The sequence below is a fragment of the Mastacembelus armatus genome, chromosome 11 (genome assembly GCF_900324485.2).
Source record: "Mastacembelus armatus chromosome 11, fMasArm1.2, whole genome shotgun sequence".
NCBI lineage: Eukaryota > Metazoa > Chordata > Actinopteri > Synbranchiformes > Mastacembelidae > Mastacembelus > Mastacembelus armatus.
In genome coordinates, this window is record NC_046643.1 from 10,733,003 (window position 1) to 10,760,011 (window position 27,009).

At 39.3% G+C, this 27,009-nt stretch overlaps 1 protein-coding gene across 1 annotated transcript in view; it reads right to left on the minus strand.

Moving 5' to 3' along the window:
* Window positions 1-27,009, minus strand: part of gabbr2 (gamma-aminobutyric acid (GABA) B receptor, 2) — a 142,529-nt gene that overhangs the window by 74,286 nt on the left and 41,234 nt on the right. The gene's annotated exons all lie outside the window — the stretch shown is intronic.

The window sequence follows — 27,009 nt, forward strand, 5'->3', positions numbered from 1 at the left end:
CGTTGTAACACAGCCACAGAAGATTAGCGCAGCTAAAGACACAGATATAGCTGTTAAAGCCCTTATTAACCACATCCACTGCAAAATGTCTCTTTGTTTATATCTTCTGCTATATAGCTGCCTGATCTGCCATGGGATTGGGAATCAATGGTGCATAAATTAAAGTCAACAAGCCTTACAGCCTTTCCTAGCACAGGCAGTTTAAGGGAGAAATAAGGATGGTGCAAGAGTGCGTCTAATCACATTGATGGATCTAATGTCATTGATTGGTCCTGGCGGGACTGCTTCACAACAGGATCTGATGGTTCTAATTGCATGGTTGGCCTTTGAATAATGAAGTGGCTATCTTGGAGAAGCTGGATAAAAAATGAATGCTAGGTAAATATCAGCTAACTCACAGTGCTTTGGTCATACCTTTCATGTTTATTATATCAAAGAACTATGGGTTTATAATTATCAGTGTAATCGAAACACAAAACGTATTCTCACATACAGAGGTGTGAGAGGCTAACTATAACAATTGTGCTAGTTATAGAAAATTAATGTTAGTGCACTAATGATTAGCACTTTTCCAAAAGCAAGTGATAAAAAAACAAGCTCCTACCTATTAAATATCCAAAAATAAACACTGTTCTAAACTTAAAAGAATTATTTCTCAACACTACACACTTTCCCTTATAAAGTCTAATAGTTGCTTGTTACAATAATGATTTTTTTTAAATAGATGGCAAATGAATTTTCTGGACATTTCCTGTTTTCATTTATCAAACATTCCTAACACATATAATAATTAGCAGGTCACACAAAGGTCATGCATAATGTCATGAATGGCTTCCTGTGATGCTTAGTCAATATATGCCTGAAAGAAAGCAACACTCGCGCTGAAAGAAATATGTATAGACTGAATTTGAATATGGCTATGACTAGCAACTACACTGATCACTAAAAACAGGAAGTTATTTTTTTAGGATTCTCTCTTAATGCCAGTAGTGCTTATATATTATATTATATTCTATCAGGGGGTAATCTGAGGCCACAACAATTTTTACACATATACAGCCAGTGTCAGAGTTAGTTCAGTGTCAGACCTTGATTGGATTCATCCCAAAATAACACACATTTGAGAGGTGCTTTGAGGCAACTTCACCGAGGGATAGTATCAAACAACTTCAAACGTTCAACCCACCCGTGCCTATTATCTCCACCTTCACCCACAACACAACAGATTCAAAGCCCATCCATCCTGCCGGAGCCACGGGATTCTGTGCAGAGTAATAGCTTGGTAATAGTAGTGCTGTTGATCAGGAAGCACAGAGGAGGTCTTGGGATTTATTCAATATTCAAGAGAGGCATTTGGTGCACCGTAGGAGCACCCAGCTGGAGAGGCAGTAGTGAGGGAGAAGCTTTGGACCCCACACCAACCACATCCAGAACTCATTAGCATGAGGAAGGAAGGAGAAGGACATGAATACTGTAGGTAGAAGATGAAGAAATTGTGTGAGAAGTCCAGCAGTACTAAAAGAGTCCCGTATGAAGGTGGAGAGAAGGTGGGGGGAGTGATACAGACAAAAGAAAGGAAAGAAGAAAAAAACGAGATAAGTGCTGTGTTTATCTGATTGTTGATCTTATAATGCATAGTAAAGCTACATAGCGTGGGTTGCATCAGCATGTGCAGACAACGCACACATCCACAATATATGCATATCTGCTTTACCAGATCATCATACGGTATCGCTCAGTCAAGCATGTGTTGGCTGTGCTGGTGGACGCCCCCCATTATGTAAAGCGAAGTGAGAGTGCAGTGAAGTCATCTGATTTTAAAGTTGGGGGTTAAATTGAAAGGGTGAAATTTGCTCGACTCCACTGCAATTTAACTCTGCGACGTGAGAGCGATGCTGAACATTTTACCACATGGATTGTCAGAGAGGAGATTTTTAAAAGCACACACAGAAAAAAGTGGCTTCAGGTCCACAGCATAGAGACATTACTATTTCACGTTTGTCATAACGTCCGTTGTGTAGTACTGTGCTGATGCATGAATGAATACAGCTGTATGGCTTGGTTTAAAGGGTCAAATCAATATTACCAGCCAAATCAATTTTATATTTTTGAATATGTGTATCACAATACAGGAAAAGCATTTTACATCAATTACATTGTGTTTAAAACTATGCACTACTGATCTGCATTGTATTAATACAAAAATGTAAAATATCCAGTAAGAAATTAAATTACTAACTTGTTTTTAAAAAAAATCTTTACAATGTTTACAATTATTATACAATCCAATAAAAATCTCTCATTAATTATACATAATATGTGTGCCACCCTACTCACATCCCATCAAAAACACAAAACAAAAATGCTGCAGGAAAGAGAAAGCTCCACCCTCTACTGGACCTTTTGACCCTGGACACACTCATGCACACACAAACGCAGGACTGGGGGTGGGCAGCACAATCGATTTTACAAGGTAAATGGCTGGAGCTATTTGAGATGAGACACATTCGTGTGTGTGTGTGTGTGTGTGTGTGTGTGTGTGTGTGTGTGTGTAAGTAACTATAGGAGTAGGCTACATGCCGATAGAAAATTTAAGAGTAATAACAGAGGCCATTCAACCCCCATTACTGTTGGCATACCTGCTTTAGGAGCAATAAAACTAAACAGAAGTTTGAAAAAGAATGAGAAACCAAATATTGTGTAAAACTGATACTAATACTGAGAAAAAAAGAAAACAACTGTTAAACATCATCGTTAAATTTCATTCCATAATAATATGTCGACTACACAAATTACTGTATATTAACAGGTACTCTCCAGTGATGTCTTCCTGCACCCACTACTTCACTAAAAATACTTAAATATTTACTTCAATAATGTGAAATTCCTAAAATCTAATAAGGGAGAAATTGCCACAAGAACCTTTTTGCACTTTTTATTATGAGGATTCAAAATTGTTGTGCACACAGTATAACACTTGTGCCAATTATAAATGGTATTTTGTTCTTCAATTCTTCTAAAATAAAATACGTAATCACATTTGGATGATCACAGAAGTACAGAGGATTTAGATAAAAATTCCACTGAAAGATAAAAATCAAACAGGTTGGCTGCCACCTAAAAACAACAGTGAACTGTCATTCGTGCAAATAAAAGACCCTGAAAGCTACTCTTCCATTCATTGTGGCTCAATGCTGCACATCATCACATACTGTGCCCACTAACTGGCCTCTAGACAGGTGAGTGATGCGGTGGTGCCTCTTTATTAATAGTCTGTGGCCTGCTGCAGTCCCTGCTCTAACATGTCAATCTTGTTCCAGCTGATGCTGACATGTACACATCCAACACACACACACACACAATGAGCAACAAGTCCACCATCCTAACCAACCATATAGGTCACCTGTTCCTATACTCTGATACAACCAACAGGGAGCTCAACATGTAAAAATAGTGTCTACATGGCAACAAGCATTGTCAGGGTTACAGTGATAAACATTCATTTATGGTTACGATTATGTTTTGGGCAAAAAAGCAATTTGGTTAGCTTTGGGGAATTATCATGGTTCGTTTTCATGACTGCACTAATAGGCACACACCTAAGTCATCACTATGGACATTACTACTCTATATGCTACATCGACTGGACTTTCTCCTTTGCTCCCATTGAAATTACTATGAATGCTAGAGGTTGACTACAAAAAACAAGACTGAGTGACACTTCTGTGTATTATTTAAGTTTCTACTGCAATCTCATACATTTAAACAGGCTGCACAAGGTTTGATATTTAGACCGCTCTTGTCTGAGCACTTGAGTGCACACTGCCACTAAGCCTGTGCTGTGTGAGCATTCAACCTCTCCTGCACTGTGGTCACTATTCGCTCATACAGTACATGTACTGCCACTGAAATCACTGCTGTGCAATGCAGAGGCTTTTATTTACTCGCCGTAGGTATTCCAATCCACCGTGCATGGATATATCACCCACGCACACGATGCTAAGGTTCCCCTTCAGTATGTTGCACTTTTGTATGTCTAAACCACAATTCATGTTGTTATACCAGAGAGATTTCTACAGTGAAGAAGGGTCAGGGAGGACTGAAAATAAGGAGATAGCTAAATACAGTGAGGACAGAGAATCCTGTTCGACTAAAATCAGTAAGCATAAGCATCCAACCACAAAGTGCTTGTTGCATCAGAATAATTAAGCATCATGAAAACCCAAATAGCAAAATGTAAAACTCAGGATTAAGGGTTCTGGCTCTAGATAATCATCAATAACCTGATTGTTGCTCATCTCACCTGAATAAAATATCTATCTATCTATCTATCTATCTATCTATCTATCTATCTATCTATCTATCTATCTATCTATCTATCTATCTATCTATCTATCTATCTATCTATCTATCTATCTCACTTAAAGCAAACCAAGTACTAAAGCTAGTTAGTACTTGGTTTGCCTGACACAATCAAATGTGTAAAGATATGCTGAGCTTCATTTGTCGATTACATGTTCTCATATCAATAGTAAAACAAACTGTAGTAACAATGCATGTCTACATGGATTTCGTTTTTTTAAGCTATTCAGTTGTTACCTAAAGCTCTCATTCAAACATGAAACATGCACATGTATAGAGGAAGTTGCCACCCTATCATCTCTCATCTTACATCACCAAATACATCGTAAGGACGTATTCTTTATTTACTATCAGCTCGGCATGTTAGACTGGGCACTTCCAATGAACATTCATCAATAGGAGGTGTCACTTGTCACCATCGTGTCTCTGGAGTGAGAAGCAGGAAAGATCAGACACCCCACTCTCATCGGCTCTGCCATAAGACAAGCTCATGTGACTCTGCCATTCTTCATACGACCATCTGTCAGAGTGCCAGCCTTGAACGATGGAGACGAGTGGCACTGAGGCACTGCTGCCACAAACAGGACTGAGGAAAGCATTTTCTTATCTATCCAGGTGTGGTGGAGTGTAAGGTGAATATTGACAGAATCGGATATGAAATAAGAGGAGAGGACATGACACTCACTTAAGCTATAGCTTGAGAAGTCACCAGAGCATTTTTAGGAGGATGTTTGATATATTTTCAGAAATCTATGGCTGCAGATGACAAACGGCACATTTGAGAGACAGCAGAAATACGACCATTTCAACCCTTATTTCATCAGATGTAACCATGATCTATTTCCAAAACCACTCCTAAACAGTATGTGTTGATAGTATCACTGCATTATAGCTGATAGCCAAATCTTAGACACAGAGAAATCAGTGAAAGCTCAAGGGGAAGTGAGAGGAGCTGGTTTTTGAGTGATGGTATTCTGCCACACAGCTCTATAACTATTCTATTTATAAATTGAGATTTGATACCGTAACCTGAAATCTCACTGTGCTCCCTGCTGCTGCCACTTCGCTGCCTATGAATGATTAATGTGCAGATGCTGAGCTGCAGAGGCCATTATTGTTCTTTTCTCCCCTCGCTCTCTCCCTCCCTCCCTCCATCCATCGCTCTATATACTGATTCTGTTCGGGAGGCAGGGGATTACATTTCATGAGCTAGTATTTTTCTCTGCTTACTACACCAAGTTGTGGAGAACACACGGCAAAAAATGTCGACATCCTCATATTAAGAATTAAAGTCATACTCCTGCCCAAACCCTTTGAGCATCAGACACCCACTGTAGACTTTAAGGTGGCTGTAAAAAAAAAAAAAATAATAATAAAAAAAAAAAGTTCTTCTTTCTGAAGAATTGCAGCTGTGGTCAGCTTTAAAAACTTTTTTTCTCAATCAGCACCTCAGCACCACTGCTGGGATCCTACATGAACAGGCTTTTTTTTTTTCTGGCTACGTTAAAACAGCTTTGTTTATTTCACCCTTTAAAATGTTTGTTTTTCTTTTCATGACTTTAAAGTAGGTGGGAAATAGTGGGGTTGTGTGCTTCTGTGAGCCAACATTATAATTAGACTCTCATGACAGTTGGCGAGTTGTTTGGTTATTGTCAATCAAATCTTACCAAACCACATCCACACAAATAACTGACTGCAAGTAATATGCAGCATATGCAGTACTGTAAGAATTGTGATGTTGTCCACATTTAGCTTTCAATCAACATGTTGTTTACCCTACAGTTCATGCATGAGGTATCTAAGGAAGTATGAATTTATGAGAAACAGTCATTTCCAAACACAAACTGTATGTCCCTGTTTTAACATGTTGTTTCATGACTTAGCCTCAGAAACCAAAATGGGGGAATCCGCATAAAAATGACTTAATAATAATCATTTTAAAAAAACAGCAGTCCATCCTTTTACCCAGGAGTAATGTGCATGTTTACCAATGCTCAATAAAGTAATAGATTATTTCACAGAACAGTCAGTAATCTGCACAATGTAATATTAATTTTATAATAGGTTATGCATGGACGGTGTAGGGAAAGCCCACTCAAAGGCGATTCATGCTGTGAGTGGGAAAACATTTCACCGGAGACAGCCCTCATTTGCAAATTACTATCTTTTAAGTTGGCAGACATCTAGTTTTTTCTCTTTTTCCCTTTTGCTGGAGAAAGCATTTACAGTCCATACTTATGGGACTCTGTCAGTCCCATTTGGTCCAATAATATTCAGATGTGACTCTTCCCCTCGCATTTCAATTAAATTGTTAATGGAGGCAATGATAAATAAAGCATGGATACACAGAAGAGACGCAGCATGTAGAAGAGAGAGGCAGAAAAGGAAAAAAAAAAAAAACAGCCTCTGTGCCAAAACAAGAGGATGATGCTGGGAACACCCAGATGGTTACATGAGCAACGCTGTGTTCCTCTTTTATTTTTGTTCTCCTGCACATTCCCTTTTTTCTCCACCACTCTCCAAGGATGGCAGCATCATGTTTTCATGCAAAGGAGGTTGAAAATATGAGAAATAAAAACAGGAGAGGATGCATGCTGGTTGTTCATGAACAGTGACAGCTTGGCAAAATAAAACCAAAGGACTGGCATTAGGGAAACAAGTGCTTTCTGCTGCATTGAACAATTAGACAGTGGGCAGGAGGATAACTGTTTTTGCAGAAACACATTGTCATACCTGAACATCCTGTATGTCTGTTAAAGCCTGACCAATTTCTGGGCCGATATTAGCTTCTCACGGATTTCTTTATCGCTGTTCAGAGATAGAACGAAATGCAAGTGGTGATTTAAATTAAGTGTTGGCATTGCATAATTTGTCCATCAGAGAGACACACCAGTTTATCTGCAGTATGTAAAACTCAATACATATTTTGGTTTCAACTGAGAATGAAGTAAAACAGTAGTGAGCTGAAAAAACAAAACAATGAAATGAATAAAGGAATCCTTCTCTGTGGGTTTCCTGGGGATCTAGATCAAAATCTGTTCATTTTGTAGTTATTTTATGATCTGGTTACCACAATGGTGTCAGTTTCATATATTCATTATCTACCGATCTCTAATGTCTGTGCCTATGTGTTGTATCAGTGTTTGCTCTATAGCTGTTTATATGCATGTGCATGTGGATTTCATCACAGACGTTAGGCAATATAAAATGTAATACAGCACTGCAACACTGCTGAAGTTCCAGTGACTTGTCCCTAGTCTGACGAGAGGCTTGTGGATGGGGGAGCCACTATAACTGGCTATACCTCCTTGAAAAAGCTCCCCTGAAGTCAATATTACTCAGATCACCAAACCTATTACCTTCTTTCATGCACTCTCTTCATCCATTCACAAAAAAAAGACAATAACGTAATGTTGCAGATTTATTGCGACTGCTCCTCGCTCTCTTCTTGCTCCTTCTCTCTTCATCTCTCTCCATTAAACAGCTGATTTCATTTGCAGGCTATCTCGCCTCTACGTACAGCAAGGGAAGAGATGGCCTGGAGATATCAGTCACGAGATGGAGTGGCATAACATGTTGTAACATGCCAGTGTTTCCCTATGACAAGCACTTTGCATTAATTGTGATAATAATCAGCACACCAACAATAGGGACTGTTATCCTTGGATAGTATTTTTAAAGCTATTTCCATTCATACAGCCAAATGATATAAATGTATCAATCAGACTGCAATAGATTGAAACCAGCAGTGACTTTCAATGCTTTTTGACAAGGACAGGAGGTTAGAGCAGAGTGTTGTGTTTGTGCTGCCAAAACTGGTTTGGTCGACAATCAGACATAAGACACCTGAAACACGAATGTAGTTTCATACAGGTGTTTGACATCTAATATCTACTCCATACTCATTTACACACAGAGAGAGAGCCCATGTGTTGGCCCATGTGTAGTCAGTGATATCAGGTAATACACATGGTTTTGGAGTTTGGGTAATTTGAAAAAGTTTGATGACTTTAAGGAAAAATATGAAAAAGGCTTCAGATAAAGGAGGAAGAAGTGGTTAAATATCTGCAGTTAGGTTTCAAATACAAAAACAGTGTGTCTGACACTCTTAATTACTCTTGACACCTAAGATTTATTCTTGTGAGTGCTCACTGATTCTGCCATGAGACAGTGTTGAAACATTTGAAAAGCATCTAACCAGACAGTATAACTCACCCAGACACACACACACACACACACACATATTAATATTCTTACATCTCAGATTAGTGAAAATAGCCTCTTTAAAATCAAACCACTACTGGACAAACTTGACATAGTCTCTAAGCTGCTTACATCCCAGCCGTACCTCCATCAGCAGCACAATATGTAAGGTTGGACTGCTACATAATAGTTGCATGAACCACAGAGGAATGGAACTGAATAGTCAAATGTGGCTCTTCACTCAGCCCTCATTTCCCAGCATGTGACCTGCCGTAGGCTTGCTGGATTATTGCTAAGAGATTATTCCTCCAGACACGGAGGGGAGCCGTTCCCTGCAGCTTCAGGCAGCCAGGGACAGCACTCCCCCCTGAGATGAAGATGAGGCAGAGGCTGGGTGCTTACTAGTTTTCAGGGTTTCAGTGCAACATATTCAATGGTTGTTCACACTTTAAAAGGAAAGATGCACATTACATGCACATACATGTACTGGGACTGTGAAATACAGTATATCCTGATGCCTTTTCTACATTAATGGTGCAGAAAAATACACCCTTGAGGCAATGAGTCTTGCCGCTTTTGGTCCATATAATGCCTCTTTCCCCTCTCTTACACAGAAAGCATATAGCACCACAAAAATCACTTGGAAGGCAGTGGAATCAGAAAAGAAAGAAAAGTGTGAAAGAGACAGGCAAATGGAAACACATCACTGTAAATGACACCCATATATCTTTTACATGCAACAGTGGCACACTGGATTTCATAACTGCTGCTGCATTATGTTTATTACACCCAGCAATTACATAACATGCTTTGCTTTGTTAAGTGGAACTACAGGGAGATTTACTTTCTGGGGAAGGAAGCACACATTATGCACATGGCAGCAACACCTCATACCACTCCAGCTATCTATATACACGAATTTGTCATTTGTCATTTATCATTATAATGTGAGATTTTTTTTCCATATGTCATTGCTAGTCCCATAATAACCTGCCAAAGATTCAGACAGTCTGAATTCCCCCTTCATGTCAAAAATGGATGAGCCTGGTTCTTCTTCCCCTCACAGCCTGTAAGTACCAGTTAAACTATATTTATTATGAATAACAGCCATCATTGAAAAATATGTCCTCTTACCAAGCAGTTTTTTTTCCTTTTTTTTAGGAAGGACCATTTTCTGCAAACGTACCTGATCTTTATTGACATCCTGCTGTATATTGGGACCTCACTCTGTCTCTTCAGTATGACACACAATCTCTCTCAAACAGACTTGAAATAGGTGTGACTGTAAACTGGCATCTATTTCAACAAATCCACTTTGGCTGAGTCTTGGGAATTATCTTTATAGCTACTCTCTGACCAACTTCTTTTCCAGTTTGAACATATGAAATGTTGAAGGAAATGCAGATGTGAAAAGGGGACTGATACCAAGCTTGTCTGTATATATGAGTCCTGATGATTACTTTTCTCACTTTAGGTCAATGGTTTACTAAACACAATGCTGTACCTATGTTTAATGCCACATTCATATTGAAAACATAATAATCACATTTGTTTATAGAGTTTCCATTGCCCATCCTTACAGTATATGCATATACACTACATTCAGTATAGTATGTGCATGCAGTACAATGCTGGTGGCTATAGACATACAAGAGTAGGTGTGGTTGACTATATTAAGTAGTGAGAGAGCAGAGAGGTGCACATGGACAGACTTGGACAGAGACACACACAGAGAGTCTGAAAAATTCTCCCCATATACCACATTTCTTCTGGGGCCACTAGGCCACTGACAGTAGTCCTGGTGTGCCATTGATCGCAGCCATCTGCTTTAGCCAAGACACTGCGACTGCACTTTGCAGTAGTATTGACTTTGTCTTAAATCCTGTTACAGACAATTCTGCATTTCTCTAAATGTCCTCTGTCGAGCTTCCCATCTCATCCTTCACAGCCTCCACAGCCTCTGTCCAGTCATGTCATAGTGATAGATATGTGATATGTGTTTTTCATAGTAGCATAAAACAGCAGTTAATAAACAACTGGAAAGACTGCTGAACTGCTGATGGCTTCAGCCTTTAACAAAACAACTAGAAAAGGTTTCCAGTAGATCAGCTGATTAATGAGTCTGTACAGGATGAGTCCAGAGTCCACTTGCATTGTCCCTAAATAAAAGATGGAGAGACTCCTACTCTTAAATTACAAAAAAGGTATTTTGGCTAAATTACATTAAAAAAAAACTCCTCTGCTGTCCATAAGTATGTTTGAAACACTAACTAAATACTCCACGTCTGTTGAAAACATGATGCATGAACCTTTGGAGATCACACATCGAGCATTCATTCACTGCTCTTCCATCGGTCAGAACTGCTCAGCTGTTCTTATGATCATCTGATCACCATGTACACACCCATTCATATAGTATCTTTTTTTTTATATCCAGCCTTGGAAAGTCTTCTCCAGTCATTGGAACTGTCACATTTTCTCATTTGAAGCATATGAACACTTTTTTTGTGCAACTGTAACATGGGGAAAGAAACAAATGAGGAGAACAGTGTTTCTGACTCTGAACTGAAGTCCTGCCATGCTGACACATGCAAATACTTGCACTTAATTTTGCAGAATGTACCCAAACTGTTTTATAAGTACCTCCTCTCTCTTTTGCCATCTCAGTTTCTCTCCTTATTTCAGCCTTTTCTTTGCTGTCTGGCTGCATTAGTACCTTTATTTGATATTCACAAAATGCATTACTGTGCTGTGCAACCTTCTTCACCCTCAGGGAAGGCTACATTTGCCGGTTTCTCCAGAGAAAAGAGAGAACAGCAGATTCCTCTCCACTGCTCAACAGCCGTCCAGTCCTCCGGGCAACAACTCCGCCGCCTCCCTGCTTGTCAGAACACCTCTTTGCCATGCAAATTGCTTTGTTTTTTTGACGCTCTTGCTCCTCCAAAGCATCCCCTCTGAGCAGAAAGCAGTTTGAAAGAAAAAAAAGGTTCTTTTCTCTCCATTTCAAAATTAAGCCTTTGAATCAGTTTGTGCCCATGCTGATAAAGGAAATGCTATGTCCTGATGGATTTATGACCAAAGGGTCAAAGGGTTGGGTTTCCAATTGGGGGTGAGGGGTGGGGGATTAGTGGAAAGACTCTGTTTAACTGAAATCAGTTAGTGGTTATAGTTTGGAATAAAATTATCAGTATGGGTTGGCTTTACAAGGTTATTGATTGACGCATGATGATATCAGGTGTATGTGTGACTGTGTATTTCCTTGTTCAGAAACAGTGTTTATCCTCTGAGAGACTAATATGCCTGTTCAACAGCAGGAGTACTCTGAGTTCACAATGACACCTTTTCTAAGCCACTTTTTTGAAGCTGTCTCATAGCTGTCCAATATAGACGTGGGACACCGAAGAAGAAATGACATCAATAACTCAATAGGTTAAGTAGCAAGCTACTTTCAAACAATTTGTGATCTTTCTCTCATACACACAGAGAGCTCGAATTTATCTAAGTTCACACCATAATTTATTCTCCCACCTCCACACCAAGCCATCGTGCATCGTATTTGAATTTGTGTAACTGATTGAGCTTTGAAGGGAGTAAAAGCAGCATTCCCCTCGACTAGGCACAGATGCAGTACACAACACTCAAATGCCCAGACTTTCCACTTTTCTGCATCAACCCAGGAGGAAGTTTAAACTGAGGTTTTGCAACACAGGGGCTACAAACACATTGAAAGTGACTCCTTAAATGTGTTTCCTACTGTCAGTTAGCGGGGTATGAAACAGTGGTTAGTGGGTTCACTTCTGGTAGAAAATAAGTAAATCTTACATCTACTTCTGAGGAAAGATGATGTAGCCAAAAATTTGTAAATACTTCAGAAAAGACTTAAGTGTAACTTAATTACATTAAGTGACAGTGTTACAAAGGTGGGTTGAATTTAATTTATTTCCTAATTAGCAGTTTTTGTCAGCAGTGAACAAGGTCTAGGGTTTTGATGGCTTTTACTCTGTAGATGCTTCCCCTGGGTCTGGCAACTGAGAAACACTGTTTATCCTTTCACTGGTATGCAGATGATGTATATCTATATACATTTGCCTATTATGAACAATGCTGGTGCTTCGCTACAATCCTGTACTGACTATCTGCATGATATAAAAGCTTGGCTGGCTAAAAAATTTTTTGGCCTAAATGAAAGCCAGATGGAGGGTATTATCTTTGGGCTGACGGATGACCTGAACTTAAAATTGGGCAGCTTGGCTGGTCAGATTACTCCCACTACTCCCATTTTGGACAGGAACCTGAAGTTTGACAAGCAGGTCAATGTTGTAGTGAAGGCATGCTTTTCCAGCAATGGATATTGGTGAAAATTGAGACATGGGACTCCATGGGACTTCGTGAACTTATTAAGGGGCGGTTGGATTACTACAGTGCTCTGTGTGTTGGGATCAACCAGTCATTGATTTTATTGTTTTAAGTATCTATGGTTGTTTTTGTCTGTAGCTACAGCACTTTGGAGTGAAAGACATGGTTGCTGGAAATGTGCTATACAAATAAAGTTGAGTTGAGTTATGACTTTTTAGAACAACATGCAGCAACTCACAATGCAGATGTATCAATAAATTATTGAATAATTTTAATAACACTGATTAGTACAAAAAATACAAAGACAACTGCTTTTAGACATGCAACCTAATGAGTCCTTTGCAGCAGTATTTGCTAGCCTCACTGCCACTGTTATTAGAAAACTAAAAGTTCTGGTTATCAGTATAATTTTGTACTCTGACCTATAATAAGGTTATAGTGGCTACAGGAGGAACAATAGCCTGGAATCTGCAAAACCTTTACAGAAAAACTTAGCATACAGTGCCTGTAGGGTCCCTTCTATGCAGTAAAATGTCAAGCACTGCATCAAATACGACCATGGCAGGAAATGTGCATTTGTGAAATGTTTCTTGGCCTTTTTTCGTGCTTTCACTGATAGATGAAGAGATAATATAGATTATGATACATATACAGACACACTTTTACACTTACACACACACACACACACACACACACACACACACACACACACACATGCACACACACACACCCACACACACACATCATGGTAGTCTTAGGTGCCAACAATCAAATATCAACCATAACATTGAGTTAATCTGGAAAATGCCTTTTTCCCCACAGAACTGTTACTGGGAGGAAGACCTTCAGTTCAGCTGCCAGACACACACCCCTCTCTTTGCCTCTTTTCCCCTTCCAAGGTCTGACTATGATTATAGTGCCACACAACGCTCTGCAGTGAACGCGACCTGGATATCAATGCAGTCTTTTCCCACACTCAACGTGCTGGTTGTATATCAGTAACTCATCTTCAAAACACAAGCTCCAAGGTCCCTCAATGAGACAAGCCATTAGGTCTCTCTCTCTCTTAGCTGGAACTCTCAGATGTCATTCCTGTAAGATGTGATTGCTGTTTCTTTCCATGTGGTTTTATGGAGAATATAAAGGTGGATTCTGTGACCTGTATGCTGTTTGTATCAATGTCACATAGCTTCAGGGGGTCTTCTTCTAATTAAAAAATAGTATGGTAATATTCTGCAGCTGAGGTATAAGCCATGCAAAAAAAAAAAAAACATGAACATATCTTATCTTACCTCTGATTTACTAGTCATCAAGGAAGCTCTAATCTACTAATGTCCTGACCTAAGAGTCCTTCAGCCATGCTTGTTGCATGCCTCTAAAGACGTGGATGTGTGCCAGCCCACTAAAGGTATCCCCCCATTGATCAACAGTTCAGTTGGAATAAAGACAGGTAGTAGAGCAGAAGGCACCTTGAGCATCTAGCTATCAGTCACCGTTATATTAGGCACAATTTAGGGGGACTAAATAACAGGATTGGACGTGAGCCAGGACTCGGGCCCTTAAATTACACTACCCATAGAATCATAGATCATCCTCTGTCTTTTTTGCAGTCCTTAGTAATCAACCATCCCAGAGAGCAGAGATAAGAAAGGGGAAAAAGCTGTCACATGACTGAGACTGTACAGCATTGCTTTGAGCTAACATCAGGATGCCAGCATAGTCACAGTGACAATGCTCCATGTTCACCAGCTTAATTTAGTGATTGCTAATTAGCACAGATATTTCTGTACTGCTTAAGGTTGTTCCAATTCATTCTGAGGGAGACAGGAATGTCTTAAATTGTCTTAAAGCTTTAAAAACAGTCCTAACCCTTGTCCTGATGATTTCATGGAGGTCTGCTCCTTTGGACTTCATGGCTGTTGTGTGTGTCCTGACATGGAGTGTGAATTGTGGAAGCTTATATACGCAGGTGTTTTCCTTTCTAAACTATGTCCAATCAATTCAGTTTGCCATGGTCAAATAAATGAGAGATTTGTTTTTTGCTTTTAAAAAAACAAAACATATTTTTTACATTGGAGTTATAAGTTTTTGAATTTTGATTAATGAGCAAAAACAGCAATTTTATCTTTTTAAAAGTACATTTACAACACTATAAAGTAAAGGGATCTGAATAAGCTAGTTCCATGTGGGAAGCTGACCCAAACAATGTCAATATTACCTCAGTGCAGCAAAAACCACCACAGGTCTTAGAGCTCTGCAACTGAAGGAAAATTAATTACCAGGGTTCTGAGTCAATCAGCCATGGATTTTCAATTACTCTTCGAATGGTGGCCATGAAACGGCTTTAGCTGCAGAGAAGTCTGAGAAAACTGCAGCCGGTCTAGGGATTCATTTCAATGGACTGCCCTGAACACAAGCTGAATTTTTCAATGATGGCATCTAATAGTGTTTGGTGTGCTGAGAAAGAAGAAGAAAAAAAGAAGTGGCTGAGATTTTGCTATAGGGTAATACAAAGTCTGTCTAGCTACACAGAAACCTCTCTCCATCCCTTTCATGGCCTCCCTCCCTCCATCTTAGCTCTCTTCTTTACTCTCTCTGACTTTTCAATTTCCAGAGACCTACAGGGGCCAAGAGGCTAGCTCAAAGAGGACTCTAAATTTTTAAAATTCCATCTCCTGGGTTGCAAGGGAGACATGGCCAGGGTCTGAGGGGGGCTGGGAGTCAGACATCAAGTAACATGAAAGACCCCCTGAGCACGATGACACCAAAGACTGAATACCATTCAAACCTTTGGTTTCTAGAGGGCAGTTTTTCACTTGTACAGAAAGACAGTTTGCTACCTAAAGACATGGAGGAATACTGGGCAAGTTGTGATGAATTCTCAAACATTTTATGTTATTAAACTTAAATGAAAAGACGATGAGTTAAGCAACCAATGAGTTAACCAACCTTGCCTCCTAAAAATTGCCTTTATTTACTACATTTAAAGCTTTTATTACCTAAACGTTACTCAAATTATTACAACATAGTGTTATCTTTATCTTTGGCTTGTTATTGTTCAGTCCTGGGTGGGAATTTTGACAGCAGCATGTCAAAATGAGGCAACTCAACCAGGAGTTTGTAAAGAACACGTATCTGTTTATTTGGTGATATATTTTGGTAAGCCACTCTAAATAATAATACTGGGATTTAGGGAAAATACTGCAAGACGACACGATCATCAGTAAGTCGAACAAAAAGACTGGTCAATGGATTGGATCCTGTGTTCTCAGTAATGAACATGTACAGATTATACCTCCCATTCATAGATAAAAGAGACGCAGCTAAACACTGCTGAGAAGAACTTTACCCCCATAATCTGCAAATATCCGTTTAGAAAAGCAGAGGCGTGTGTTCAAGGGTTCACTGCTTACCCCTTAATTATACCAATTAAGCTGATTACTCCCACTGTTCTCTGCCGGTGGGGGAAAAGGAAGTAATGCCACAACAGAGCCTGAAAACAAAGTTTACCTCTGCAGGATAAATACCCAGTCCAAGCAGAATATCTATCCAGGCCCCATGCTCTCAGTCTGACAGATCAATAACAGCAGGTTGTAGAGTTCATAAGGAGGGGGGTCGGTATGGGTGATAGTGGGAGGGAAAGAGTAGCTGTTCAACAAATCAATCGATAGACAAAATAAATATTTCACACTCACTCTACTTTGTTGTCTTTCCATAGCTGCTATGACTTCTCTCAAGTTGTGTGTGGTAGGTCTCACAGTTCCTCATTTTAAAAGCACTCTGGAACGGATGAGAGGATGCAGGACCAGTCGTAAATCAACATCAGTTGGATAAACCATGTAAAGCGTGAATTGGGTGTTCTTTCATTTTCATGCACTATCAGAAAGTCTTAAGTTTGTGTGTGGTATTTGAAGTGTGTCCTAATGACACCGCAGAAAATGTCAAGATTATTACTGGCCAAGTAGTACGGCAAATAATGTGCGGTTGGCTCTGAATCTTCTAAAATGTGTGTGTATGTGCACGTGTGTGTGTGTGTGAGGGCTGGGGTTAGGGAGAAGAAAGTGCCAGTGGTTACTTTCAATTATGCCCTTATTCATATTTAATGGTGTTTATTGGAGCTAAAGGTCATCGGTGGTGTGTTTGTGTGTGTTTCCTAACACTGAGTGAGGCATCTGGCATCCTGCTGGTAAGTCTGTGCTGTCTCTTTAAAAATGCGCAGGTTCCACCACAGGAAACGGTGACCCCCTTGACGTTAACCTACTGAGCAGTAAATATCAGGTGTATGGTACCATCTTCCTCTTCCTTCGCAACCTTCCACAGTGATACTTGAGAGTAAACACAACGGTATCTGCTGTATTTGATGAAAGGAATTTATTAATGAGCACTGGACGTTTGAGCACTGTATCGATTTCCTGTGCATGCGTGCATGAGTTGTAGCACAATAGGTCTTCTGTGAATATCATAGGACGAGGTTGGTGTGGCACCTTTTGTTTCATAACGGAGATTTATCAACCAACGTGGGAAGCGTTTCGAAAGGCCAAGTGCCAGGATGTCTGAGGGGGACTTTGTTGCTGTGTCTGTATTTAGAGAGATGAATAAATCCTGGACTGTTACTGTGATCAGATGTTAGCTGCATTTCATGCCCGATTTTAACTAGGACTTGAAAGCGCTCTCATCAGGTTATGCTAAAATACGGGCGCTGCTGTTCGGGTTAAGCAGCACAAGACACCTTTGAACTGAAAATTAAGCAATCACCTTCTTCGCTGCAGGTGGTATTAAATATGGGACTGAACTCACTGAATACAAAGTTTTTAATGAAAAAAGAAGTGATCCAAATGCAGCCAAGAAAAATCTGAGTACAATGCAAATCTTTTAAAGAAGAAGGATAAAACACAGTTATATTTATTCTACATTTAAACTGAAAATGTGACTGATCATAAAAATAGCAACACAGTTCAGACAGAATTGTATAGCTAGAAACCTCAGTACAAGAATTAACCAATATACTATTTGAAGTCCAATCAGAAAACTACCAGTAGTCACTATTACATATTGATTACCATCAATAAAAACCAATAAAACTAGATACTGTAAAGGTATAAATAAAGCATGATTCTGCAGATACATAAACTATTATTTTAGACTTATTTAGAAACAGTCAGTTTACCTTTTATAGCATCTTAAAGCTAATACTGTCAGCCCAGCATTTAGTTTGTGTATCAGTCAGGTGCTGAAATGTATATATGTAGTTGTCTACAGCTTAAACATAAAAACAAAATTGTTAACTTTTGTATGCAATAGAAAATATCTGGTTCTAACTCTCGGTCTAAGCGTATGCAAAAGGGAATGTCCTGTTGAGTTCACCACAGGAACCAAAAACAACTTCTCTCATCCAGTAAAAACTATGACAGACAAGGAGAGCATCTAAAATGAGATAGTATGATGAGAAACTCAACATGGATTTGGATGCGGACGTCACAAGTCAAACTCAAACCCGCCTTTAATATCACATGGATATTTATAAATTTAAAGGCTGGTATGAGTTTAGAAGGCCTACCTAGTCAGCGCATCTACGTGTGTGTGGGTGGGTGTTGTTGTATGAGCAGATCACATCAAATGCACATCGAACATTCTGCCCTACTTTCCCCTTTTTCCTTTGCCAACCTGTGGAGTTTAGTGGTCATCGGTGTATGAATGGATAACAACATACATGTACATCTATTTGTCTGGGCAGGCAAATCCTCTCCACACCTGTGTGACTGTGTTATATATATTTCTATTTAAATATAAGGACAGACAAAATCCATTCTGTACTAATGAGCTAGCTGAGCTGATCTCTCTGCTTTGTCTCTCAGGCCCTCCTGCTTGCAAACCACTAAAAGGTTTGAATTAAAATTTTAAACAGAGCTGTGCCGTGCTGCCTGCATCTCAGGACAGTTATATATAAAACACACTTCACGTAACTCAAAGCACTGTGAGTCATATAGCTTTTGTGCTGTCTGTCAGGAAAAAAAAAAAAAAAAACTCTGGCTGTGTTGTTAAAGCTGTTCATGAAGCTCAAACACCTACCAGTCAAGACATTTCAAAGTTTCATGTCTAGTGTTGCCATACCTGTGCTAATGCTCATTGTACAACATTTTTCATGTTGTTTGGACACACGTTGTCCAAACACAGTCTGAACATCTATCTCCATATTACATTTTTAAAAACTGCTCCGTCATTTTGCTCATCATGCCACAGATTTATATGAAAATGTGATGCTGCATCTCCAAAACAAAGATCTTATCTTATCTTATTTATCTTTTGAGAAATGTTACACTATAAACATATCGTGGTGGAACAGAAAGCAGGATATAACTACACATGAAGGTACTGTAATTTCCTTGCCACAGCTTTATGCACTCCATCCTATGCACTCTAGCCAAAAGTACATGCCCAAGTCTCTGGCAGCATAATTAGAATATAATACTTCCTTGTGCCAAACGCTTCACCATGTCTTCGCCAATTATAGCAATTCCTACTTTGTGTGCCCACAGGTTTCTGAGGCCCTTTGACAAGGAAAACACTTTTTGTTAGAGAACAGACTGAGGGAGACAAAGGCAGAAGAGGGCTTGGGTTGAAGGGGGGATTGACAGACACCAGAAATTATGGTGGAAAGTGCAAGCCTAAGATTGTCTGCATGCAAACTGTACATACACGTCACTGCTCCTACATCTGTGCATGTATGGGCATGTTCATTTATCCATCTGAACAATGGTTTGTCTGATCAGAGTCTAAGCCTGAGCGGCACAGCTGTTCAAAGAGGACACCAACTGGCAGTGGGATTTGTGATTTGAGAGGAGAGAAGTTGTTTTTTGCCTACTGTTCACTGTCCCTGAGAAGTCTTGCAAATCAAGTCAAATTTACAGACTGGGTTAGTGAAGAGGCAGTGGAGAATGGAATTAACCACTTATCTATAACATGACAACCTCTGAGCTGGAAACACAAAGTTCACCAGTATGCACAGATATACATGTATAGAAACTGCAGGAAAAGAACATTTGAAGTATATAGTTTATGTAAATTAGTAACTAACTTTCTGTCGATTGCTGGTATTAAAGCGTATTTATACTTTCTGAATTGTGCAAATTAAATTATTGTTAGCTTTTTAGCTACACAATGGGGTCATTATTTTCAGTAAGTCTTTGTCTTTATTCTAAATTATTTATAAATCAGATGCTCTCTAAAAATACATTTGGCCCTGTGAAAAACACACTGTAATTTGGCCTTTAATATTGATGCTTTTCCATACTACAGTACAGTTATTAACAAAATAACATAATAAGTCATTAATATGTGTTCTCTGACTATCTTTCCATTTAGGTCCTCTGAGCAAAGCAGAGCTACTATATAGGGCTATGCATATGGTACAGGTATATGTATCCGCATATGTGCAGACCTATACAAGACAGAATAAACCTTTTCTTTTACTTTTTACATCAGTTTCTATGGAGATCACACCTTTAGAGACTAAGTTGATGTGGCCTCAAGCTAGATAGATATTATCATTTATCACGACTTATCATACTGGATTCCATTTGGAGCCGCAACCTAAAAAGAGAGGCATTCAACGCCTGCACCAATAGGGAATGAAAATAGCATTGAGCTCAGTATCAACCTCAAGGAGGCTTAACGCTTCCGCGTTTTGATGCCCCGATAAAGGGAAAGAGGATCATGTGGGAGGAAAGAGAGACAGAAAAGAGTGACAAAGAGAAAAAGGAATTTAATCAAGTAAGGAGGTAGAGAGTTTTTTTAGATTTTCTGCCTGGATCTGGTGTTTGCCACATAATAATAACACACCTTGATCAGCTTTTTTGATGGGCTGAACAGTATGTTTATCTTTTTTAAGTTAAACACTTATTTCTATAATGCTATAAGACTATGCTGATTTCCTGTGTGTAGTTTGCTAGCTTCTTAATGTTTATGTTGAGTTTTCCTACATGGGTCAGTCTGGTGTGGGAAACAGTTCATATATTATTGTACATGTTTACTGTGCAGCAGGGAGAAAGACGGAAAACAAGGAGGAGCAACTAAAACGATGCAACGCGCTGCCGTCATGATCTCAAGAGTTTTCTCTTTCCATTTCCTCTCACTCACTTACTAAGTTTGTCTTCATCTTCTATCTCTTTTTCTCTTACTCTGTCACTCTCTCTGAAGGGGCGTTGGTGTTTCACATATTAGTGAGCCATGTCAGACAGTTAAACTGCCCTTTATCGATCCTCTAAGCTTCACTTTTTCCAAGCAGCCATTATGGTTTTAATGGCTTGTAATGGAGCTGGGTCCTCTTTGATGTCCAATTGTTCAGCAAGTCCGCCCTTGTTTTTGATATTGTTTCACAGGGGCCTTATAATGTCAGCCTGAGAGAAGCCCATTTCCATCACAAATTTTTTGGGTCGATGAGGTTCCCAGCCCTGCGATTCTAAAATGCCCCTACATTTAAAATAATAACAATAATAATTCAGATGAGATAACAGTGAGTGAGGTTGAATTGGGATCTTTGAGGATTGTAGAAAAGCTCACTGGCGTCACGGTGCTGTGATGTAGAATAGTTGAAGCTTCTTCAGACTGTCAATAAAAACACAAATGGACGTACTGAGGTTCAAACATGATCTGCAAAAACACTAACATGGCTAACTTGGTGGTTAACCTGCACCTCACAACTCCTTCTCACATTTATCAGTGTCAACCTATGTCACAAAAACTCTTAAAGGAATCACTTGTATCTCTTATCAAAAGTAACTAGTGAAGCCAGCCCTTATGTTTACACTTGTCTGTTGTATCTCTGGCATCCTGGAGCTGATGTCTGTCTTTGTTCCTTTTTGTCTCACCAATTATTTTCTCTTTCCTGCTGCCTTACATCTTAGCTCTTAGGATCTCTTTTCCTTCAGGTCAAAATGCCTCTCTATTAGCATAAGTAAAATTGCAAATTAAGATGTTTTGACTCTTGAAAATAAAGCCAATCAACCTCTACATGCCCCGATATACTAGAATAAATTAATTTTAGATAGAGATTAATAACAAATTCAATTTATCATTGGATTTTGATGTTCAAAGCTTTATTTTTATCTGGAAACTGAAAGTTGTATACACTCAGCTAGCTCCTCAAAGTGCTATGGACTCTATGACCTAAATAAGGAATATCAAAGCCTGGAAACCCCAAAAGAGAAAAGAAAGAAACTGGAAGAGAACCAGGATTTGGGGCACAGGAAAAACATATCTTCCAGTCTTCACAAGATGGGTGTGCATGATAAAGTCCCTGTACAAAAGATCAAAAACAAGCCTGAATGTGTCTAGTTTGTTTATTGTTGCTGGTGGCTGGCAGGTCCCGCAGCATCATTAGTGCCGTGATTATGACACGCTGATTTTCTTTTTCTCGCCCTCCCTCAGAAAACCACTGGGGGATTGATAGTACTCGAATGTAAGAGTGGAATTCACCATGCACTCATCTTTTTTTTTTTTTTTTCTTTTGAATGTGTCTCATTGGTGTCAATAATATGTGTCAGTGGTAAAAAGAAAGAATATGAAACCGTTTCCGTTTGTTGTTCCCACTTCCTAGGAAAGAACGGAATCAGAAAGATTTTCAGTCAAAGCTCTTGTTGTTGCTCAGTGCCTAGGAACTAGCATGTTTATTCAATATGCGACACTAACAGTTGCAACCCGTTAAACGGATTGTATTCAACAAATGTTGCTAATTAGCTAATTACTGTGTTTCCTGTCAAATGGTGTGCATTCGACACTATGAATAGGTACAACAGCATGTGTGAGCTCAGTTTTATAGTACATGCCGGTGCATTATACAAATGCAGGCAGTATTCATGACCAAAAAAGTCTGATTATAGCACAGTATAGCATATAATTAATATTTTCTTCTGCCTCTTTTTTTGCTTTTAGGGGTGAAAGGGAGAAATGTGACAGAATCAATGAGAAAGCATTGGAATTAAGAGGAAGCTTTTCTATTTTTACATCCGTGCAGCAGGCTCGTTTGTCTTAGAATTAGCTTTGCTTCAAATGTCAACATTCGCCTTGTTTAACTTCATCAGACATGTCTCCCACAAATCTAAGGTATAATTTCTAACCCATATAAAGGCCGTTGACTTGTCCTCCCCTTCACTTCCCAAATGTTATCTCCACATATACGGATAATGTGACAGAAGCACGTCTCTGCTCAATGAAATGCAACAGAGACATCAAGTGTTTCCAAAGCCAGGTTGTGAAATAGCATTAATCCAGACATGAACTGGTTGAGATAGAGAGAGGGACCTCAGGTTTCTTGTTAACCTGATTAATGCAGCTAAAAGCTCTTTGAAAACCAGCATTCATTCTTTAGCATCCAGCTTTTGTCCTGTGATCCTGCTCTGAGTCACACAGAAAAAGGTTAAAAAAAAAAAAAAAACACAAGAATGGACTTTGTAGTTTATAGAAATATATAAACACAAATGCAATCAAATACAAATATGAATGCTATGAATGATAATGAATGATATGGGGTCAGTCAAATCATTGGAGGACCATTTAAATAACCATTAGTTGCCGAGTGAACAAAGGCAGCATACAGGTTCACTAAGAAGTGAACTTGAACTTTACTCATAATGTTGATATATGATGATCTATTGTGATGCTCACACCATGCCTGCCCTCGCACTCTGAGATTTTAGTTTAAACTTTCGAAGTGATGAAATATTGATATGGTACACAGGAGGATTTGACGTAAGTGAGGCAGAATACTGCAGTGCCAGGCATCACATGTTTTATTGAACAATCCAGTGTAGCACTCAAGGACAGTAAAAGAATGAAAACGGGAAAAAGAAGACCCTAAAGAGTTGGTAGAAGCTCCAAAAAAGAGAATTTTTGTACTGCAAGGAGGCAGAGATGCAACTTCCCTGTCCCTAAATTGCCTGGTTTAATGAAGCATCGACGATCAATACAGCAAGTGGCGAAGAAAAATGGGCTTCATATACAGGTAAATATTAGCTCCATGTCTAGGTCTTGACTGTAATACCTTGAGAAGGTGCATCCACTTTGCCCTCCTCCAAAATATTGACTTCATTATTCAGTGTCTCTAAAAGACAAATGAATCAGAGGTTTGGTGCTAAAGTTTTGCAAGAACTACAGTGAAGCACAGGACACCAGGAAATATCTAAACTAGGACACAAAAACACAAGTTAACAATAGTGTTTTTCTAGATTTTCTAGTCTCCCTCACCGAAAACCTTATTACACATCTACAGTACGTGCCGATCAAATCTCTGCTTCTTTCTATACTTAACTTAACTTTAATAAATATCTAATACACAATATCACATATCATATTACACAAAAAAACGTACACTTCAAAAAAAGTATTAATTTCATATGAATAATACTGTCTTGTCTTCTTCTTCTCTTCCAAATTACAAGGAAGTAAAAGGATCGGGAAGCATAATTTTTCATTACGCACTCGATGTGGCTGCAAATGAACAGTGCCACCACTGATAGGCCTAATTGGTGAGTGAGAAGAGGCCAGCAAATGGCAGGAGGGTGAATTGGGGCGATTTCCTAGCACTCAGTGAGCCATTTAAAGAAAGCAGACATCACCGCTAGTAGAGAAGAAAAGGATATTGCCTGGCTAGAGATACCTGTGCTAGCAAGTATTTAAAAGGCTGGCCAAATACCTCCTGGAATTATATAATATCATAGTGAGGAGAACAAAAAATTAATGACACACCAAGATGGCTGCTATGATGATGGCTTCAACATTCATTGTCTTGCGGAAATAAAAACACAGCAATCAGTGGCATTTGTGGCTGATGGCAGCTCAGAAACACAGATGTGTCTTGCCCTGTTTTTTTGAATCTCAATTTTATGCAATTACAGTCCTGCTGCTCTCTGCCTATTCCTCCTCCTTCCTTCCATCCACCCTCAATCCGCTCCATGCCATCTGTCCATTGGCCCTAGTAGTTTTCCTCTCTTCACTGCAGACTCTAACAAATGTTCCTAGGGCTGCTTTGTTCAGACCTTCTTCAGCGTTTATCCTCTTCTACAGTACAAATACACAAGGGCTAACGAAAACTAACCTGCTGGTGATGCCTTTGGTTGTCTTCACTGGTCACATGACCCTTGGCTTGCAGGATATAGCTTTTCCTCTTCACCTTCTCATAATCAGTATTTGTTTTACATCTCAATAAGGAGATTTCACCATTTCATAAAAAATAGTATGACTTACAATAGTATCAGCATTAAAACATTGCTTCAAAAACACGCTCTGCTTTAAGCATGTGCATGGAGTGTAAAAGACGGGTATGCAGTGGGAGTTTATTTTTGTTGAGCCTTTCAAAGCTGACTTCATTAGGCATCAACACTGATTGAAAGCTATTTTTATGGGTGTATGATTAAGCTTTATCCAGGAGTGGTTGTTCTCTCAGCTATCTCCACTATAGATAGTATCTGCCAGTTCTGTGTTTTGATGTGGAAATGATGAGCTTGTTAAGTCTGGCCCATAACTTCACCACAGAAATGTTTCTATTTCCTTCCACACCAACTCAAGTCTTAAAGACAGGGTGCCAGGCCTGGGTAATAAATACGCAGTGTGACAGAATTAACTTTTGAAAACCAATTCCCACTGATGTGGAATGCTAAACTTTGTATTAGAAGATGCTGGTTTCAAAACTTCCAATCATCCAGTCCAATCATCTCCTCTCCTTCGGACAAAAACATTATGTTGGCTTGGATTAATGACTATCTCCCACAACAGCTGCTGTCAAATCAGGGAGCTGTCTTTGTCATGAACACATGTAAGCATACTGTGCATGCTAACATACTAGCACTTCCGCACACATATATGCAATTGTAAATATGTGTAAACAAACACATAGATTCATTGGGACTATGTGAAAGTCCAGATGAAGAGAGAGGCATAGGCCAACACACCTGTCATCTTACTGAGCAACCAAAAGCTGTCTGCTTACATCCACTGATGTGTCTTACTCCAGACATCCAGAAAATATTGCAGGTTCTTGGTGACTCATGCTCTGATGAGGCTGTAGCTCAGGTCTGCAAAAACACCTCGAATATCAAAACACTCATGTTATTATGCTGTGCCACACCTAAAACCAAGAACGCAACAAAACTCTCACACATAAACACTTGGTCAATACAGTAACAGTAGATACTGTGTCTCATACAGTATGATACACCAAAACACAGTCTTTTAGTGGATGATGCAGTATGTATTAAGTCTCCACACAGTGCTGGATAGCTGCTTTTTGAGTTTTTCACCCAGGTGCTCTTGCAGCTGCACATCTGTTGGCAAAAAAAAAAAAAAAAAACGCTTCTGGCATCAAATTCAACTGTGTATTCTTAATGTGCCTTCTAACACAGGCACAGCATATTCTAGGTCTTTTCTTAGCTATTCACCTGCACCTTTCTCACTGAAACACTTGTAGTATTAAGGTAAGAATGTAATGTGTATTTGGGACCAGGACAGATTTGTTGGTGTTGGTCTGCATGATGGTGAATAGAGCCTAGTTGGTAAAGTGCTCCGGAGAACACACTGTACCAGGCAGAGTGCACTTCTCACAGGTAATGCCAAACAAGCCTATAAATTGAGAGGGGAGTGGAGATTCACACAAACACGAACACAAACACACACACACACACACACACGCACACACAAATACTTAAGACTGCTTAAAATTGAACTCTGACTTGAAGGCATCTTTCTAAAGATAATTATCGCTGCAAGAAAATAAAAACAAGGAAGGAAAAAGCAACAAGAAAAGTAGCAAACTCACATTAATTGCAAGTGGAGTTAATGCCACACGCGGTGACATGCACTTAAAAATGCAACCCCTGGAATTATGCCATCATTTCCAAGCATACAGTAAGCCTTACTCCTATCTTATCTGCCCTGATAACCTTCATAGGGTTCACAGCAAATAAAATGTATTCTGTAGGAGCAGACATTTCCCCTCTTTGCTACTGTAGTAGCGTACATAGTCACAGAAACTGAAAGCAATAACTCAGGGGGTCAAAAGTGTACCAGATGCGCATTGCAATGATAAAGCAATACAAG